The sequence below is a fragment of the Pelodiscus sinensis genome, chromosome 3 (assembly GCF_049634645.1).
Source record: "Pelodiscus sinensis isolate JC-2024 chromosome 3, ASM4963464v1, whole genome shotgun sequence".
NCBI lineage: Eukaryota > Metazoa > Chordata > Testudines > Trionychidae > Pelodiscus > Pelodiscus sinensis.
Window position 1 is genome coordinate 36,732,331 of NC_134713.1, and position 19,234 is coordinate 36,751,564.

The 19,234-nt window shown below is 45.5% G+C and overlaps 1 protein-coding gene across 3 annotated transcripts in view; it reads left to right on the plus strand.

Annotated features, from left to right (window-relative positions):
• Positions 1–19,234, plus strand: part of DLGAP2 (DLG associated protein 2) — a 667,152-nt gene that overhangs the window by 483,725 nt on the left and 164,193 nt on the right. The gene's annotated exons all lie outside the window — the stretch shown is intronic.

Consider the following 19,234-nt stretch of genomic DNA (forward strand, 5'->3'; position numbering starts at 1 on the left):
CCACTATTTTTAACCCAAAAGAAAAGCTGGTGCTGGCACCCCATCATCAATCTCCAGAGACTGAACAAATTCATAAAAAAACAAAGATTAAGGATTGTTACTCACAACTATTATACTATATTACTTTAGATGACTGTCTCCTCTAAGCACACACACAGCAAGAAGCCATCTGTTCCACACAAGTGACAATCCATTGCTTCCATAACCTGGGCCTACTAATAAACAAAACAAAGCTAACCATACAGCTTATACAAAAGCTACAATTCATTGGGGCCTATTTTGACTTTATAGTTCAAGCATCGCTCCCATTAGATGGATTCAACAGCATATGACATTTAATAGCCACAATACACAACAGCCTGAAACCATGGCCCTCGAGAGCTTACAACACTTGGGGCATATGATGCGACCAGGTCTCTGTGAGGCAGGGGTGCAGGTCTGGAAGCTGGGACCATGGGCAGGGGAGTGTGGCCCAGATGCCCAAAACTCTGCATCACCCTAACTTCCCATGTTATGGGTATGTTGGAAAGGAATGTGCAAAAATAATATATTGTTTTTAAAAAGCCAATGACCACCTATAATGGCTGTCACTCTTTAATTTAGTCAGCCAGGGCAAAACTCCCTTTAGAAAGCTGAAATGATGTATAATCAGTGCTCCTAATGGGTAATAAAAGGTATTGTGGTTTAAGCGCTAAATTGCAGGATGTTTTTAAACAGTACTGTCAAATTATGTGACTTTGGAGAAAGACTTTTTGTTAAACTGTTGGAAATAGTGTTGGGTTGGAGATCTGAGGGAGCCCCAGCTGAGACACAATTGCAGTGTGATCTGAAAGGAAGAAGCTGAGAGAGAGACTTCTCGAGCACAGGACTGGAGTGACTTGGTTGGGTTTTCTGTAAAAGCAGTTTCCTCAGAGTACTACTATGGTGCAGGGAATTAGGATTTGTGTATATTTTGATTAATAAATGTATAACATCCAATATTAACCTCACTGTGTATGACAAATTTCCCATCCAAACAGAAACCACTCCACAAGGCTCTGAATCTTATCTTTCTTTTTGGCCAAACAGGTGACAATATGCTCTTAATTTTACTATTTTTTCTCTATTGCAGGGGAAAACTCCGTAAAGACTATTCATTAGGCTGTGAAAAATGCCTGGCATCTGCTGCCTCTCTTATTTATTTCTTGACTTTACTCAAAATGGGGTTCAAAGAGAAGTGTTATGTACATTCTGTCCAGTCCTATGAGTACTTTAAACCACAAATAAGAAATTTGTAATGAGTTTTGAACTGCCTGCTCATCTTGAAATCTGTAGCCTTAGAGTGGATGTTGTGTGTGAAAAGATGATGGGCAAAGGTATACATAATAGGTTGATTTGTCAGATTTTCCTCTCCCCATTTAAGAAATGGATAGTTTTCTCAATTAAACTTCTCTATCTATGGTAGATAAGATCTATATAGATAGATATCTCTCTCTCTATATATACCCTTCACTCATCATGATAGCATCTGAGTGACTCATAATTGTTATATTTATGTTTACAATACTCCTGTGAGGTATTAACCTCCTTTTACAGATGTGGAAATTGAGTCTTAGAGAGACTGTGACTTTCCCAAATTTTCACAGGAAGTATGTGGCAGAGTAAGGAGCCTAGGTTTCCCAAGTCCCGAGCTAACTAGCAGACCATCTTACTTGTCAGGAAAATATAGCCAACATACCTTCAATAAAAATGAGCAAACATGAACTTCATGAGAGTAATACACAGAATAATCCCAGAGGTAAAGCACTGTCAGGATCAAGGGAACCAAAGAGTCAGATATAGTGACTGACACTTTTATGCCATTACATATGTGACAGCCATGATCTGTGCACTGTAGACCCTATGGAGCTAAACATCACAGGAAATATTATCTATTAGAGACCTAATTAGGAGCCCTCTGTGACCTCTGATTGGTCCAGGCATATTATATAAGTATGGCGGGAGTAATGGCTTGACTCCTGATCCTTGAATCCGGCTCTGGGTAGACACCTGACTCTGGTTCTGACTTTAGATCTGACTTCTGGTTTCTGACTCCTGCTCTGACCACCCATCCCAATTACTGTTGTGAACACTGGACATCATCTGACAGCTCACATCCCAGTCATAACAAGTAGGCTGTAATTACATAGATTCATCCATCTGTGTGCGGATCTAGACAAAGTTAGTTTTCTCTTTTCCCCTTAATTGCAATTTTATAACACTAGGAAACCACAGAGTGTAAAGGATACAAATAAGAAAATTGGTGGAGGATACATGCTAATACAAAATGCAGTGTAGGATGGAATCACATTTATCAGAGCTTTCACTATGTTTGTCATGGGCAAAATGGGCCCCGAAAGATTGTGCTGTGAACAGCAAAAAGAAATTCTGTTAAAACACTGTCTCCTTGGGTATGTCTACACTACAAAGTTAATTCGAACTAACGGACGTTAGTTTGAATTAACTTTGGGTATGTCTACACTACCCTCCTAATTCGAAATAGGAGGGTAATGTAGGCATACCGCAATTGCAAATGAAGTCCGGGATTGGAATTTCCCGGGCTTCATTTGCATAAGCGGGGCTCCGCCATTTTTAAATCCCTGCTCGTTCGAACCCTGTGCCGCGCAGCTACACGCGGCACGAACTAGGTAGTTCGAACTAGGCTTCCTAGTTCGAACTACTGTTACTCCTCATTCCACAAGGAGTAACTGTAGTTCGAACTAGGAAGCCTAGTTCGAACTACCTAGTTCGTGCCGCGTGTAAGCCGCGCGGCACAGGGTTCGAACGAGCGGGGATTTAAAAATGGCGGAGCCCCGCTTATGCAAATGAAGCCCGGGAAATTCAAATCCCGGGCTTCATTTGCAATTGCGGTATGCCTACATTACCCTCCTATTTCGAATTAGGAGGGTAGTGTAGACATACCATTTGATAGGTGCTACACTAGCGCTCCGCTAGTTCGAACTTAATTCGAACTAGCGGAGCGCTTAGCGGAGCACTTAGTTCGAACTAGGTAAACCTCATTTTACGAGGACTAAGCCTAGTTCGAACTTACTAGTTTGAATTAAGGGCTGTGTAGCCCCTTAATTCGAACTAGTGGGAGGCTAGCCCTCCCCAGCTTTCCCTGGTGGCCACTCTGGCCAACACCAGGGAAACTCGTATGCCCCCCTCCCGGCCCCGGTCTCCTTAAAGGGCCATGGGCTGGCTACGGTGCCCGTGCCAGGTGCAAGCCTGCCAGCACCCAGCTAGCAGACCCTGTACCTGGCACGGCTTGAGCCAGCCACCCGATGCCCCCCAGCCCTCCCCCTCTTCCCGGGATCAGGCTGGCGGCTCCCGGGAGCTTGCCCAGGACTGCAAGAGGTGGGCACCCGCCTGGTCTAGTGCGGACATCGTGGACCTCGTCCACGACCTCCGCACTAGGCACAGGAAAGTGGCCGTCTAGGGCAGGAGAGATGCCAGCCTGGCCACCCAGGAGCAGGTGTGCATGAAAATCAAGGTGGTCCACTGAGACCCCCGACCCTGAGCCCTGAGCTTACATGGCCGCACTGGGTCAGACCAAAGGTCCATCTAGCCCAGTAGCCTGTCTGCCAACAGCGGCCAACCCTAGGGACCCTGGAGGGGATGGACCGAAGACAGTGACCAAGCCATTTGTCTCGTGCCATCCCTCTCCAGCCTTCCACAAACTTTGGGCAGGGACACCACTCCTACCCCCTGGCTAATACCACTCCATGGACCCAACCTCCATCACTTTATCTCACTCCTCTTTAAACTCTGTTCTAGATCTAGCCTTCACAGCCTCCTGCAGCAAGGACTTCCACAGGTTGACTCTTTGCTTTGTGAAGAACAACTTTCTGTTACTAGTTTGAAGCCTGCTACCCATTCCTTTCCTTTGGTGTCCTCTAGTCCTTCTATTATGGGAACTAATGAAGAACTTTTCTGTATGCACCCTCTCCACCCCACTCATGCTTTTATAGACCTCTATCCTATCCCCCCTCAGTCTCCTCTTTTCTAAACTGAAAAGTCCCAGTCTCTTAAGCCTCTCTTCATATGGGACCTGTTCCAAATCTCTGATCATTTTAGTTGACCTCCCCTTTCCCACCCTCTCTCTTCCCCTCTCCCACCTCCTTTGCCCAGTCTCCCCCAGTTTCGTTCAATAAAGAGAGATTCTATTTTTGACCACACGTTTTCTTTATTTTGTACATCAGGAAGGGGGGCTAGGGAAGGTTAAGTGGAAGGAGGTGAGGGAGGAATGGGGTACGAGCCCCCGATGGGGAGGACTGTGCTGGCTCTGCAGGCTTCTGGGGGTGGAAGCTCTCCTGCAGACCCCCAATTCCCCCATCTCCCCAGATGGCAGCCTGTGGCAAGTGCAGCCGGTCTGATGGCCGAGTGCTGTGATGTGCCCAGTGTGGGCACTCAGGGCACTCCAAGCCAGGACTGCTTTGCAAGCGGGGAACCCCTGAGAACTGTCTGTCCGGGGTGGGGGTCGGGACCCTTTAAGCACAGCCCTCGGCTAGCCTGGGGCAGCAGCTCCACTCTCTAAGTCCTTATTTGATGCCCTACCGGCACTGCTTCCGGCCATCCTTAACCCCGGTTCAGGGTCCACTTAATGTGGACATGCTAGTTCGAATTAGCAAAATGCTAATTCGAACTATTTTTTTAGTCTGGATCCGTTAGTTCGAATTAGCTTAGTTCGAATTAACTAATTCGAACTAAGTTAGTTCGAATTAACTAATTCGAACTAAGTTAGTTCGAATTAGCATTGTAGTGTAGACATACCCCTTGACACAGTCTAAGAGACAAAAAAAATTGCTTATTCATATTATTTGATTTCCTTAGCAACAGTACTAGTATCAGCTGTGGCATAGTGAAGCACTTATAAACATGGTGGGGAAAAGTTACACTGTTAGTGGTGGATTATTTATGTTATGTTTCTTTTCCAGCCTGTGAATAATATTTAAGTGCTTTTGCCAAATGGAACAAAATTGCCAGGATTCTCATTGTTAAAAGGATAAATTGTTGAAGGCAAATATATTTTCAAAGAAGCTGTGTGATAATTATGCACTTGTGTCACTAAATTACATAAAAATACATGTGTTTATATAGTTGCTAACCCTGTGAACATTAACAGGAGGAATACCTAGAAGACTCACTGTTGGGAATATTTTTGTTCTTTTTTGCTGTTATCATTGCTAGGGAACCAATCAGCCATTAAAATGTTTAAAAAATATTGTAAGTAGTCAAGATGGCATTGTTTGCCCATCACAGTTTCTGGTAACAATATCATGTCAAGAATTACAAATTCAGTTAAGCAGAAAATTAATCTGAAAGGCACTAGGAAGTAAGTAAGATGCTCGTTCAGTATTGTGTGGTCATGATGTAGTTGTAAGAATAACATACCATAGTTTTTTATGCTTTAATGTGGTAGAACACTTTGCACAAGAGTCCTCAAGGGAACAATGGGTACAACTAAAGAATTTCTTGAATTTTAACAAATAGCTTTCCTATATGTTGAAATTCAAAGGTGTTTTTCTGTGAAAATCACCACATTTTAATATTTAAAGTTCTCTTTTGTACTTTAAAAATGGTATAGTTTGATATTCTTGAGGTTCATATTTATGTAAATATAGCAATCAGCCACTTCATTATTGATTCATCAACTTAAAGATTGTTTTTAAAAAGGAAGTTATAAATGGTGCTGATGGAAATTGACGTAAGTAAGAAATATTCGGGTTAAGAATGAATATAGATGGAAGTGACCATTTAGATACCAAAAGACTGCTTATGGCTCTGATATTGCAAACTGAAGTCAATGGAAGTATTTTTATTGATTTCAATAGGAGTAAGATCAGGCCCCATTTCTCCAAGGGCTTGGTTCTGCCAGGTACTGAGCATTGTGACCCCAGTCCAGCAAAACAATAAGCGTAGTTTTTAAAGGATGTGTGTAGTTCCATTGTAGATAATGAAACTATACATATTGTGAAGAATATCTGAGTTATCTGTATTATTTGTACAACTATCTACCTGATTGCTAACATGAACGTCTGGTGCATGGCTGCAGTGTGTTAACCTGGCCTGTTTTATAAGTTTTGACAGCATAGCTATCAGTCAAACCTCTGATTTTTCCCCCCTCACCTTTGAGTAAAATAGTTATGCCAGTGCAAGCCTTGGAGCAAGCACAGTTATATCAGCAAAATGTCCTTTTGTTGCAATAGTGCAATCCAGTCAGGGAACTGGTTTAAGTAACATTGGCAAAATAACTTTTTTCTTTTGTCCAGGCCTGGTCTAAACCTAAACATTAGATCAACACAACTATATTGCTAAGGGCTGTGAAAAAACATGTGCGAGATAGAAAGGTCAACCTAACACTCCATGTAACTGCATGTATGCCAAAGCTACAATTCTTGCGTTGTCCTACTTAATGTGTCTCAGATAAATAAATTAATTTTCTCAACGGTAACCCCCCTCCCATTGATGGATGAACTGTCTGTGCTACATTAGTACACTATGGTTGTGCCACTGTAACCATTGAGCATAGACATATCTCTGGTATAAGCTGTGGGGTTTATTTCTATAAGTGTGCTAGCAAATCCTTTCATCTGTAGACAAGGCAGAATCCTGGATGGGTATTTACACCTGCAGAATGGCAGATAGGGTTGTAGACCAGGGGTGGACAAAAGGCCTCTGTGGGCCAGATCAGGCCCACCAGGAGGGTTGATCTGACCCGCAGAGGCCCTACCACTCCCCTGCCCCCAGGCCAATTAGGGCCTGGTGTTGTATCATGCAAGCAAGGTACTAACAAACTTCAACAGGACTTTATTTGCCAAAAGTGAAACCTCTTTACAAAGCTGCTGCTGCTCCTCTCTGTAGCTTTCATTCAGCCCTGGCTAATCTTCTCCCCCCTCCTTCCTGTTTCCTGTGCTTCCAGACTCCCAACAGCCAGTGCTCCCAGTTCTATAATTACAAGCAGCACCTAAAACACCACACCTGGGGGCAGGAGGAAGTGGCTCCTGGCAGGGCGGGAGGAGGCTTTGTGCATTCCCTGGCCCACAAGCCTTGATTGGCCTGGGGCCAGGGGGATCATGCAGTTTCCTTCCCCCTACCCCCGCCCTGCAAGGAACGCATGGCGCTTAGAAGCACCACATGCTCCTGGCAGGGGGGGAGGAGGCTTCGTCTGCTCCCCCGCCCCCAAGCCCTGATTGGCCTGGGGGCAGAAGGAGAAGTACACAAATTCCTTTCCCACCACCAGGGGCATGGGTGCTTAGGGGAAACCTCTGGGGGCAGGCAAAGGTGCTCCCCCACCTCCAGACCAATCATGGTCTATGGGTGGGGAAGTAGGGAAGTATCCTGGCCACGCTTCCTCCACTTGAGGCCCCTCCCCTTTTGGTGTGACCCAAGGCCACTTCAAAAATTTTGGTAGCCCCTAGCAAAAAATTATTGCCCACCCCTGTTGTAGACAATACAGTCACAGGTACTTAAATACAAGCCCCATGACATGTTGTTGTTTTGCCCCTGTCCAGGAGTAAACAACAAATAGAGCCAGTGACTCTACTGTGGCAAAGTAGATTATTGGTCAAGGACCACTGACTTGTTTTTATCCATGATAATAAACACAGATAATCAGAAAATAGAAAAATCCCATTGGAATTACAGGAAGATGCATGGTGTGAGAGAGAGCTGTTAAAAGGACCAAACCAGAATCAAAAGGAAAGGTCAGGCAGGAGAAGAGAGGGTACAGAATGATCCAGAATCCCTGAAGGATTCTGACTAATGCTGAGTTCTCAGGAGAAAATTGAGGGAAGGTCTTGTGTGAAGGTTTTTGTTATTTATTCATAGATCTTTGTTTTACGTTGTGGCTATGTCTACACTATGAACATTTTGTGGAACAGGCAATGCAAATGAAGTGTTCATTAGCAACTTTGCACGCTTCATTTGCGTAGTTTCTTCCAATCCTTTTTGCACAAGAGGTTTTTGCACAAAAACAAGCAGTGTGGATGTGTCCGTTTTGTGCAAAATTCCTTTTTTCCCAAGATCCTTTATGTCCCAATTTTTTAAAAAAAGGGGGGGTTTGCACAAAACAGACACATCCACGCAGCTTGTTTTTGAGCAAAAACCTCTTATGCAGAAAGGGTCAGAAGAGACTATGCAAATGAAGTGCGCAAAGTTGCTAATGAGCACTTCATTTGCATTGCCTTTTCTGCAAAAAGTTCATAGTGTACACAAAGCCAGTGAAGTATGTGTGGCTTAGAAGTGCCTTTGACGAATCTCTGTGTTAGTTGCTATCACAGTCATTAAATCTTTGAAGGGTTAAATTGTAAACCAGTGTGAGTGTAGCTCTGGAGAAGGTGTGGTTGACCTACTCCGGAGGCTTGGGGAATTGTCTCTGGTCTTTCAGCCTAGAGCAAGGCTCCACATTCCAAGGAGTATGAGCACTGGATTTTGTACTCTAAGGGTGTGTCTAGACTACAGGGTTTAGTCGACAAAAGTGGACTTTTGTCGACAAAACTAAACCTGCATCTACACTACCACTGAGTTCTGTCGACATAATGTCGATAGAACTCAGCAGTTTTGTCGACGCTGGTAAACCTCATTTTACGAGGAATAACGCCTTTTGTCGACAGAGTTCAGTTGACAGAAGGCATTATTGCATCTAAACTGTCCTTTGCGTCTACACTGCCCTGTCAACAAAGCAGCTTGCTTTGTCTACAGAACTGAATGTAGTCTAGACACTCTTTGTCGACAAAAGCCTGTAGTCTAGACGTACCCTAGGAGTGTGCCTAAAGGCCAGGCTTAGAGACAGTGTCTGGACATTGATCAGCCCCAGTGGGCTTACGAAAACCAGAGAACATTGGATCTGAAACAGTAATGTGATGACCAGGGGTGCTGGATAGGGGAGGTGGAGCCATGGCCCCTCACTTTCAAAAGTAGGAGGATTATAACTTCCTACTTTTTACTGACCCTAAAGGTGAGCAATGAGGGGCAGGAGGTAGGGATCTTGGAGATAAAAGGCAGTTTGGAAGTGGGGCCTTGGGGTGGGGGGAGAGCAGAGTGAAGGTGGGGACTCTAGGGAGAGGGGTAACACTAGGAGTGGAGGCACAGTTTGAGTGCCAGTGGCCCTCCATTGTTAGAAAGCATCTACTGCCCCTGTTTGTGATGTATAACATTTCTTTTAGTCAAGAGATGTAATAATTTCTGTGTTGCTTCATTGTAACCCCTTTGGTCTATTTTACATTATCTGTGATTCATTATGACTCATCAGGCAGAAAAGACATAGAATGAGCTCCAATATGCTTCCAACTGGGGATTCTCCAGCAAGGGCCTTAGTTCAGTTCATGAGATCATTAGCTATACTCACTATTCTAGATGCTTGATAGAATTTTAAATCAATATTTCAAACAAATGTCCTACCTGCTCTGCAAAATGTAGCTGTTTTAAGGCAAATGTGATTTCAGAAAGGAAAGCTACTGTGACTGCAAAAAGAGAAAGGACAATTCTGTAGACAGATAAGTTGTTTTGTAGGTAGGAATGGAGAGGAACTCAGGGTTTCTGCCATGCGGTGGATGGTGGGACTAGGGACTTCTGCTAGAGATGATTGGTGCTTTCTGAGAGAGATGAGGGGCCAAAAGTTACAGGTTTGCCTCCCCCCCCCAACAGCTTGAGTCATGCCCTCCTCCCAGCACACACCCCTTTGCCCTCTGTGTCCTCTTCGCAGCTCCTGGGTGTTAGTTCCACATGGTGAAGCAGCAGCAAAAACAGCATCTCTCTCTGCAGCTCCCAGCTGTTTGTTGTTGTTTTTCCCCACAGCCACAGCTCCAATTTTGCTGGCTCCAGCAGCTGCCGTGTATGAAGGAGGCCCAGCAGCACCGTGTAGCTGAGTGGGACCAACAAACCCTGACAAAAATTAGAATGGGCACATAACCCCATGAGTCGCCTCTGGTTTCTGCTCAGCAGGGATTGGGGTATTGAGGCTCCAGCTTCACAGGAGACTAGGGTTGCCAGGTGTCCGGTATTGACCCAGCATTCAGTATTTTTGCCTCCTGTCCGGTAAAAAAAATTCAGAAAATACCGGCCACATGAAATGTCTGATATTTTCTGATTTTTTTTCCCAGCCAGGAGGCAAAAATACTGGACACCTGGCAACCTTATGACACACTCAGCAAGTGGGCACGGTCCCCAACGCCCCCTGTTTCCAGACCCCTTACTTACCTGGTTCCTCAGGGCAGGGGCAGATGACAGTTTTGCGGGGCCAGGGCGTGGGGCCTATTGAAGCGTGGGGTCCGGGGTAGCCGCCCCACTTGCCCTACCCTATATCCGCCACTGCCACAGGGAAACTGCGTTCTGGCTTGATCAAGGAAACAAAATGGCCGCCGGCAAAAAGCCTAAAGACTAAGGGGAAGCAATGCCTTCCCTGGGTCTTAGTGCTCAATCACTCCCCTGTTCCTCTTTCTATTCTGACTCTGCATGCTCTGAAAGGGCCATGCTGTTTTAATGCTGTTTTATTTTTCATTTATTTATTTATTGCTTAATAACTCTCGGAGTCCTTTTTTCCCCCCTCAACAGAATTTTTCCCCGGTGGTTTTTTTTTGGGGGAGGGAGGGAGAGGAGAGGTATTTTTGGCTAAACCATCTGGAAACCCTACAGGACACGCCTTCTGGGGTGCAGCTCTTGAACATCTGAAGCTTGTCGGATGCAGCTTGGAGAGTCTTTAAGTTTCACCCCCCCAGCGATGGAGGTCTTATGTTCAAAATGGGTGATGGCATCTGGGAAGCTGTAATGCACTGGTGGTTGTGGTTCTGCACCCCTGTCTTCCACTGGCTGAAATCAAAGTGCTTAGACATTTTGTGAATGTCTTGCCATCTGGGTATCTGATATGGAAAGCTTATACAAATCTTTTAAATGTGGTTCCACTAATAGAGGTTCTCCGGTACCTTAAGTAGTAGAAGCCTGCATTTTTTGAGGAGCAGAAGATCCACAATTCTCAATAGTATTCCCCATGCCATCATAGAGGTTAGCTGATGGACTGCTCTGGGTGATTTATTGCTAATTTGCTGAGGATTTGTTTGTGCTTGACACTAACCATGGCATCCATATCCTTGTTACCACCATGGTACCTTTAGGAAGAAAAGGGTGTTTTGATTAAAACCTGTGCTTTACAAACAGAGTTTAAAAATGCCAAACTAGTTTGGTTGCTTCTGTTTTTGGCTGGCCAAGATGAGACACCTTAGAGAGGCCTGATATTTTAAAGGTTAGGACCTCAGCACTTCCTGAAAATCAGTTCCTCCTTAAAGCAGCCAAAACCAGAAAGTTCCACAATCACTAGTCACTTTCAAAAAATCTGAATGGTATTCTTTGAATTTCCTATCTGTAAAATGGGGATAATAAAGCCTTCTCTACTGCACGGGGAATTGTGAGATTAAATCTATCAGGGTTTTGTGAGATTAAATTTCCGCTAGTGCGGACTCCGTGCCGCGTGGCTACACGCGCCACGGACTAGGTAGTTCGGACTAGGCTTTCTATTCCAAACTACCGTTACTCGGTGGCTTTTTAGTCCAAGCTAGATGCCAATTCAGCAAAATACCAAAACACATGCCCAACTTTAAGAATGTGTATTGCACCCTGACTAAGCTCTCTCTTGTGGGTGGTCAGCAGGGTTTACCAGCTTGAATGAAAGCAGAACTGGGCTCTAATCCACATCTTCGGCTATGCCACTTAGCCAGGTATGAAAGCACTGGATGTGGGTAATGGTAGCCCCTGTGGAAGACTCAAACTAACTCTACAATGAAGACATAAGTGATGTGCTCAAAATGAGATGAATTTTTTGTTTAAATAAAGAGGCATTTCTATGGCACTGATCACAATAGTCTGAGTGCCTTTGAAACAGTGAGGGTATGTCTACACTACCACCCTAGTTTGAACTAGGGTGGTAATGTAGGCAACCAGAATTGCAAATGAAGCCCGGGATTTGAATTTCAGCTTAGAAAAGAGGAGACTGAGGGGGGATATGATAGAGGTCTATAAAAGCATGAGTGGTGTGGAGAGGGTGCATAAAGAAAAGTTCTTCATTAGTTCCAATAATAAAAGGACTAGAGGACACCACATGAAATGAATGGGTAGCAGGCTTCAAACTAATAACAGAAAGTTCTTCTTCACAAAGCAAATAGTCAACCTGTGGAACTCCTTACTGCAGGAGGCTTTGAAGGCTAGAACTAGAACAGAGTTTAAAGAGAAGTTAGATAAATTCATGGAGGTTGGATCCATGGAGTGGTATTAACAAGGGGGTAGAAATGGTGTCCCTGGCCTCTGTTTGTGGAAGGCTGGAGATGGATGGCACGAGACAAATCGCTTGGTCATTGTCTTCAGTCCATCCCCTCCAGGGTACCTAGTGTTGGTTGCCGTCGGCAGACAGCCTACTGGGCTAGATGGACCTTTGGTCTGACCCAGTACGGCCATTCTTATGTTCTAAGCTCAGGGCTCAGGGTCGGGGGTCTCACTGGACCACCTTGATTTTCATGCAAACCTGCTCCTGGGTGGCCAGGCTGGCAGCTATCCTGCCCTAGACGACCACTTTCCTGTGCCTAGTGCGGACATCGTGGATGAGGTCCACGATCAGCACACTAGAGCAGGCGGGCGCCCGTCTCTTGTGGCCCCGGGCAGGCTCCTGGGAGCCACCAGCCTAGTCCCGGGAAGAGGCAGATGGCTGAGTGGCAGCGAGTGGCTGGCTCATGCCATGCCAGGTGCAGGGTCTGCTGGCTGGGTGCTGGCAGGCTTGCACCTGGCACGGGCACCGTAGCCAGACTGTGCCCCTTTAAGGGCTCCGGGGCTGAGAGGGAGGCAGAAGAGTTTCCCTGGTTGTGCCTAGAGTGGCCACCAGTGAAAGCTGGGGAGGGCTAGTTTGAATTAAGTGGCCACAAAGCCCTTATTTCGAACTACTTAATTCGAACTAGGCGTTAGTCCTCGTAGAATGAGGTTTACCTAGTTCGAATTAAGCGCTCCGCTAGTTCGAATTAAGTTCGAACTAGCGGTTTCCATGTGTAGCACCTATTAAAGTTAATTTGAACTAACATCTGTTAGTTCGAATTAACTTTGTAGTGTAGACATACCCTGAGGAGGTACAGGGGGGCTTATAGTTTGTCTTAGTTTGTTTCCTCCTTCCCTCATTTTCTGATGTCTCAGTTTCAGTAAAGACAAATATTTTGCATTTCATCAGGCTTTTAAATAATACACACAGAGCATCTAACACCAGAATGTAAATGATGCCATGGAAACAGGCTTAACACATAGTCCAGAGCACCATAGTCTATGGCTAACAGAGTCATGTATAATATTTACAGCTGATGAATTCCAAAATGCAGATAATTCCAGGAGCGTGCCTCCTTCAGCTGATTATAAAATGTGCAACTCACATGGCATTGAAATATGGGGCCCATAATCAAATAGGCATTTGGCCCTTTTTCAAAGAGTTTCAGAAGTAACTGTGACACAGAAACCCATTGGTGGTTCGCTATTCTGCGTCAGCAACACGTCACGCCTGACATACTCAGTACACCTCACACACTGTTTCATTATATTTATCCAAAAGGTAGCATGTAATATTTCACTGGGAAACTAATAACTCATTGATCATTAAAATTCTTGCATCTAGAGTGATTAGGATGCAGGAAGTCTTGACTCCCTACATTGTCCTTACTCCTCCAGATGCTATTGTGTCTCTCTTTCACTGATATTTAGCATGAAGTCTCTTGATTTTATTTCTTCTGTTTTCAGAAGAACCAGGCATTAGTCCTATTTCTGTTTTTCAAAAGCTATGCCAAACATAGATACTGAGCTGTCAGAATAGTCAGCAGTCGCTTGAGAACTGAAGGGATTTGACATGAATTTTTCCTGTTGGGAAGTAAAATATTTATGATAGCAATATTGGGAAAACTTTTTAAAAAAATCTTATAGCCTGAGTCTCTGTTTAAAAGATCAATTACCCCATTATGGCATTGTAACAAAGAAGTTGACAGACAGTTGTTAAAGATCTCCAACGAATAGCTGAAGTGAAAGCAGCTCTTAATCTACTTCCAGGCTTTAGTTCAGTCCATCCACTTATCTAACCAAGCTTTGTTGCATTATCATTCCTCTTAAAGAGAGTTATGCTTTGTGATTCCTATATACTGTACTTCTGTCCTTTATCCCCTTGTACCTGCAGTTCCACTGCATTCTACACCGAAGTGGTTCTACCGAGTCAAAAGCTGTTCAAAGTGGTTCATGATAATCTATAGCTTTTTCTAGGGCCCGACTCATTATTTACAGATGATCTACAAATAGAAAATTGCATGGAAATCCTGGATCCTCATATAGCTGAGACAAAAGTCTTTATATGAATTCTGCAGATGACCTGGAAGATGTACTTTTGCAGCCTGCTGGTTGCGCTGGCAGCATCAGCAGAACTTTATCTGCTTTCACACATGCACCCGATGTATTTTGACTCCTCTCTCTCCTGTCACCCAAAATCTGATTGTTATTGTCATCTTGTTGTTTCTTTCTTTAAAAATCCTTTTTCAAAAGCTACCCCCTGCTTGCATCTAAAACTTTTCCCTGTCATGATATACTTCATTATTAAATACAGTGGTATCATCTCTCTGGTCTCTTCTCTTTTCCTTCAAGTATATCCCCAAAGCCATAGATTCCGTTATCTTCCTTTCCTATTGCTTAGACCCTGTTATTTCCCCATCACTTGTTTCCCATTACCTGCTGTAGAAAGTTCAAGCTCCTTACCTTCACTTTTAAATGATCTTTGTTTTTACAGTCATTTGGATTGACCTAAATATAGACACCAAAATCCTCTATTCTTGGTTTCATTTTGCTAGGTGTAGTACAAAAATACAAGGTGACAAAATTCCTGCCCCCAAGCAGTTTACTATATAAATAGAAAACTGACAGACTTGTCTTACTGACTGAAAGACAAGTGGCAAGGTCATCTAATATTGTTAGATGTTGGCTGTTTATGGGTGTTCTCTGTGTGCTGTTCTAGTTCTGTGCAGATATTTGGAACAGCAGACCTTGACTGAGATGCCAAATAACTAAAGACTCAGTTCATTGCAAAGTAACTTGGTGAGGTTTATTGTCAACAAAGCACACTCCTAATGCCCTGATTCAGTAGTTACAGATGCACTACCATGTATATGCTTGTTGCAATGTACTAGCTCAGTTTATGGTGGGACCTTTCATTATCCCCTAGGCCGCCAAACACACTCCTTCTTGAGACTTCATTTTATACCCTGATACACACAAATTTGTATTTCTCTGCTGGCATAACTAGTTACTATCACCTACTGTGGGTTATTACCACCCATTATCTTGTACATGTTTTCATCAAAACATCTCTATCCATTACACTGTGATCCTGATCTTATCTTTGAGGGATGGGGTCACTGTGTTCTCATTATCTCGGGGGGGGGGGGGGGGGGGGGGAGAGTGTTCAGGATGATGCTTGGTAAATGCCATGCTTGTATCAGGTGAGGCCACTGTAGAAAGGATGTTTCAACAGGGATAAGATGATAGCAAAAGAATGAAGGATACTGAAGGGAGGAAGGAGGAAAAGTGGGGAGAATAAGTATGGAAAGTGTGTGAACTGATGGGAGACCTTAACACCCTAGACGCATGTATGTAAGACAGTGATTGGTCTCCAACCTTTTAAGCACAAAATCACTTTTTCAATGCAAGAGCTCCCTCAAACACAAATACCCTTGCCCCACCTTCCTTGTACCCTTTCTCCGAGGCCCCGCCCATGCTCACTCCATCCTCCCACCCTTTCACCAAGCTGGGGCAGAGGGTTGGGGTGCAGGTTCTGGTCTTGGATTAAGGGATTAGGAGTGTGAGAGGGGCTCTGAGCTGAGCCTGATGCAGGCAGTTGGTGTGCTGGAGGGGGTTGTAGGTGCAGGTTCTGGGAGGGTATTTGGATGCAGGGGTTTGGGGTGTAGGAGGGGGATCATGACTGGGCTAGGGTTTTGGGATGTGGGTGGTGGGGCTAAGGCAGGCTCACCCCTGCCCTGGCCCTGCACCACTCCCAAAAGCATCCAGCAAACTACCTCCATCCCAAGTCCTGTTTTGCCCCCTCTCTGCTCTATGGAGATAGGATACAGAATGGGAGAGGGGGCACCTTGACATGAGCATCCCTCCTCCTCCTCCTCCTTCCCTGCCCTGCACAGCAATCAGGGGGCTCCTGAGGAGACAGCTCCAAAGCAAAGGGCAGGAGAAGTGCAGCAGTAGGGGGAGGGGCAGCTGAAGTGCCAGCACTTGATAGCCTCTTGGCCAAACCAGTCAGGATCACTTTTCAGAGGCTCCAAAATCTACCGATAGATCCTGATCTACTGGTTGGTGACCACTGATGTAAGAGAACAAATGCTATTAGCAATGGTAGCACCTGGTGGCATTCTGATGTACTAGCTGGCAAATTTCTTCACCAAGTGTTCACTGAACCAACAACAGGTGATGCTATTTTAGACTGGTTTTGGAAGTAGTAAGGATGGTACTGTTTAACTAGCCCCCTAATTTTGTGTAGTGCCCCTTTCTGAAATTAAATGGCACAGTATTGAGCTTCTGTGGTGTTTTTCCCATCACAAGGATATTAAATTTAATTATACTATGGTCCAAGCTGTCCAGGTATATTCACTTTTTGGACCAGATTCTGTGCCCCACTTAGGACTAAATAAAAAAAATAGCCTCTCCTCTTGTGGGTTCCAGAACCAGCTGCTCCAAGAAGCAATCATTTAAGGTGTCAAGAAACTTTATCTCTGCATCCTGTCCTAAGGTGATGTGTACTCAGTCATTTTGGGGATAGTTGAAATCCCTCATGATTATTGAGGTTTTCTTTTATTTTTATTGCCTCTCTAATGTCCCTTAGCATTTCACAGTCACTATCACTGTCCTGGTCACGTGGTCAGTAATGCATCCTTCCTGCTATATTCATATTCTTAAAGCATGGAATTACTATCCTTAAATATTCTATGGAATAGTTTGTTTCATTTACGGTTTTAACTACATTTGATTCTATATTTTCTTTCACATAGAGTACGTCTAGACTGCAAGCTTCTTTCAAAAGAAGCTTTTTTGGAAGATCTCTTCCAAAAAATCTTCTTTTGAAAGAGACCATACACACTTCAAAAGCATATTGAAAAAGTGATCTGCTTTTTCGAAAGAGAGCATCCACACTCATTGGACGCTCTCTTACATAAAAGGCCACCCAGAACCACTTTATCCAGGGCATTAGGTCAGCAGTTACTTCCGGGTGCTATTGCCTAGGGCTGTCTGAGAGCGTGCTAAAAGTGACACCCCCTGGACAGCCATTTCTCAGGTTCTGCTGTGGGCTTGTCTACCTCTCTGAGGATACGTCTACACTACAACGTTAATTCGAACTAACTTAGTTCGAATTAGTTAATTCGAACTAAGCTAATTCGAACTAACGCATCTAGAACTAAAAACTAGTTCGAATTAGCGTTTTGCTAATTCGAACTAGCGCGTCCACATTAAGTGGACCCTGAACCAGGCTTAAGGATGGCCGGAAGCAGTGCCGGCAGGGCATCAGAGGAGGACTTAGAGCGTGGAGATGCTGTCTCAGGCTAGCCGAGGGCTGTGCTTAAAGGGTCCCGACCCCCACCCCGGACAGACAGTTCTCAGGGGTGCCCCGCTTACAAAGCAGTCCTGGCTTGGAGTGCCCTGAGTGCCCACACTGGGCACATCACAGCACTCGGCCATCAGCCCGGCTGCACTTGCCGCAAGCTGCCATCTGGGGAGAAGGGGCAATTCGGGGGCTGCAGGAGAGCTTCCACCCCCAGAAGCCCGCAGAGCCAGCCCAGAACTCCCCATCAGGGGCTCGTGCCCCATTCCTCCCTCACCTCCTTCCACTTACCCTTCCCTAGTCCCTCTTCTTCATGTACAAAATAAAGGACAATTGTGTTCAAAAATGGAATCTGTCTTTATTGAACAAAACTGGGGGAGACTGGGAAAAGGAGGTGGGAGAGGGGAAGAGAGAGGCTGGGAGAGGGGAGGGCAACTAAAATGATCAGGGGTTGGGAACAGGTCCCATATGAAGAGAGGCTAAAGAGACTGGGACTTTTCAGCTTAGAAAAGAGGAGACGGAGGGGAGACAGGATAGAGGTCTCTAAAAGCAGGAGTTGGGTGGAGACGGTGCATACAGAAAAGTTCTTCATTAGTTCCCATAATAGAAGGACTAGAGGACACCAAAGGAAAGGAATGGGTAGCAGGCTTCAAACTAGTAACAGAAAGTTGTTCTTCACAAAGCAAAGAGTCAACCTGTGGAAGTCCTTGCTGCAGGAGGCTGTGAAGGCTACAACTAGAACAGAGTTTAAAGGAACGTGAGATCAAGTCATGGAGGTTGGGTCCATGGAGTGCTATTAGCCAGGGGGTAGGAGTGGTGTCTCTGCCCAAGGTTTGTGGAAGGCTGGAGAGGGATGGCACGAGACAAATGGCTTGGTCACTGTCTTCGGTCCATCCCCTCCAGGGTCCCTAGGGTTGGCCGCTGTCGGTAGGCAGGCTACTGGGCTAGATGGACCTTTGGTCTGACCCAGTACGGCCATTGTAAGCTCAGGGCTCAGGGTCGGGGGTCTCAGTGGACCACCTTGATTTTCATGCACACCTGCTCCTGGGTGGCCAGGCTGGCAGCTCTCCTGCCCTAACCGGCCACTTTCCTGTGCCTAGTGCGGAGGTCGTGGACGAGGTCCACGATGTCCGCACTAGACCAGGCGGGTGCCCGCCTCTTGCGGTCCCGGGCAAGCTCACGGGAGCCGCCAGCCTGGTCCCGGGAAGAGGGGGAGGGCTGGGCGCATCGGGTGGCTGGCTCGAGCCGTGCCAGGTGCAGGGTCTGCTGGCTGGGTGCTGGCAGGCTTGCACCTGGCACGGGCACCGTAGCCAGCCCGTGCCCCTTTAAGGAGTTCGGGGCCGGAAGAGGGGCAGTAGAGTTTCCCTGGTGTTGGCCAGAGTGGCCACCAGGGAAACCTGGGGAGGGCTAGCCTCCCACTAGTTCGAATTAAGGGGCTACACAGCCCTTAATTCGAACTAGTAAGTTTGAACTAGGCTTAATCCTTGTGGAATGAGGATTACCTAGTTCGAACTAAGCGCTCCACTAGTTCGAACTAACTTTGTAGTGTAGACATAGCCTGAGGGACAGCAAAGCTTTTGCAGAGTGTGCTCTGATTGCCTAGCTTTGTTGGATGCCACA